Here is a 2,028-nt window from a genome sequence, read left to right on the forward strand (position 1 = left end):
TCCCAAAGGTTTTTTATTGGGTTTTTGGCTGTGTTTGGTGACTTAGAACGCGTGTGTAGCTTCAGTAGGTAGACGTATTGCTTGTAGTTCTCTTACCTGTTTTCAGGACATCTCCGAGAATCCATGTGTCGCCTGTTCGATTCCGGGCCACTCGGATTTTATCATGCCCGCCACGCACCTTCGGCTCTCGTTCTGTTGCTTCTCTTTTGAGCTCTGTTGGCGGTCTCCGTGGTCATTGCTGCCATGCCTCTTTCAGTGTATGCCTTTCATAGACACGCCAGCTAAAAGAATGTGCTCATGGCCAGACTGCTTCGCCATTGGTCTTGCTTGCCGACCGACGCGAAAGCGTTGCTGTCCTTGGCTCGGACCGCTCAACATTCCTGTGTGACTTGCACACTGCTGGATACGCACTTGGCTACTACAACGACATACCACCAGTGCTAGCGACGCCAGTCGTCATTGAAGTAGACAGATCAACCCTACTTTCGGTTTGCAATGGCAGACGTGGGACCCCGACCGCCGCCGTCCAAGAGACGTTACGGGAAGCCTATGGTGTGAGTGACGGCATTGCGGTCGTATAAAGTGTCGGCAGAGCCCACAAGACGACGAGGGAGGTCTAATAAGAAATGGGTCCATTTTGGTCGTCTGCGAGCACTTGTGCGTTTGATGGTGCGTGAAGCAGGTAGTGAGGATGCGTGGGCAGGTTGTGGTTGCGTGGTATATGCTGTAGAGGTGTTGGTTGTGCATGTAGGAGCGTGCGCAAGGTTTTTATTTGTTTTTGCGTGGTTGTTGGATTAGGACCGAGTGTAGCTCAGTTGGTAGAGCGATTGACTGTAGTGTTCTATACTGTGTTTCAGTATTCTCGGAAATCAATTGGTCGCTGGTTCGATTCCGGCCACTCGGATTTTATCATGCCGCACGCACCTTCGGCTCTCGTTCTGTTGCCTTCTCTTTTGGCTCTGTTGGCGTCTCCGTGGTCATGCTGCCATGCCTCTTTCAGTGTAGGCCTTTCATAGACACGCCAGCCAAAGAATGTGCTCATGGCCAGACTGCTTCGCCATTGGTCTTGCTTGCCGACCGACGCGAAAGCGTTGCTGTCCCTGGCTCGGACCGCTCAACATTCCTGTGTGACTTGCACACTGCTGGATACGCACTTGGTTACTACAACGACATACCACCAGTGCTAGCGACGCCAGTCGTCATTGAAGTAGACAGATCAACCCTACTTTCGGTTTGCAATGGCAGACGTGGGACCCCGACCGCCGCCGTCCAAGAGACGTTACGGGAAGCCTATGGTGTGAGTGACGGCATTGCGGTCGTAAAAAGTGTCGGCAGAGCCCACAAGACGACGAGGGAGGTCTAATAAGAAATGGGTCCATTTTGGTCGTCTGCGAGCACTTGTGCGTTTGATGGTGCGTGAAGCAGGTAGTGAGGATGCGTGGGCAGGTTGTGGCTGCGTGGTATATGCTGTAGAGGTGTTGGTTGTGCATGTAGGAGCGTGCGCAAGGTTTTTATTTGTTTTTGCGTGGTTGTTGGATTAGGACCGAGTGTAGCTCAGTTGGTAGAGCGATTGACTGTAGTGTTCTATACTGTGTTTCAGTATTCTCGGAAATCAAGTTCGATTCCGGCCACTCGGATTTTATCATGCCGCACGCACCTTCGGCTCTCGTTCCGTTGCCTTCTCTTTTGGCTCTGTTGGCGTCTCCGTGGTCATGCTGCCATGCCTCTTTCAGTGTAGGCCTTTCCTAGCCACACCAGCCAAAGAATGTGCTCATGGCCAGACTGCTTCGCCATTGGTCTTGCTTGCCGACCGACGCGAAAGCGTTGCTGTCCGTGGCTCGGACCGCTCAACATTCCTGTGTGACTTGCACACTGCTGGATACGCACTTGGTTACTACAGCGACATACCACCAGTGCTAGCGACGCCAGTCGTCATTGAAGTAGACAGATCAACCCTACTTTCGGTTTGCAATGGCAGACGTGGGACCCCCACCGCCGCCGTCCAAGAGACGTTACGGTAAGTCTATG

At 52.7% G+C, this 2,028-nt stretch overlaps 1 non-coding gene across 1 annotated transcript; it reads left to right on the forward strand.

Moving 5' to 3' along the window:
* The first annotated feature begins 1,543 nt into the window (after nt 1–1,543).
* On the forward strand, nt 1,544–1,637 carry PITG_27786. Its single transcript has one exon. It is a non-coding gene; the product is annotated as a tRNA-Tyr (tRNA).
* The last annotated feature ends 391 nt before the right edge of the window (nt 1,638–2,028 follow it).

This window comes from Phytophthora infestans, genomic scaffold (genome assembly GCF_000142945.1).
Source record: "Phytophthora infestans T30-4 supercont1.26 genomic scaffold, whole genome shotgun sequence".
In the NCBI taxonomy this organism is placed as follows: domain Eukaryota; phylum Oomycota; class Peronosporomycetes; order Peronosporales; family Peronosporaceae; genus Phytophthora; species Phytophthora infestans.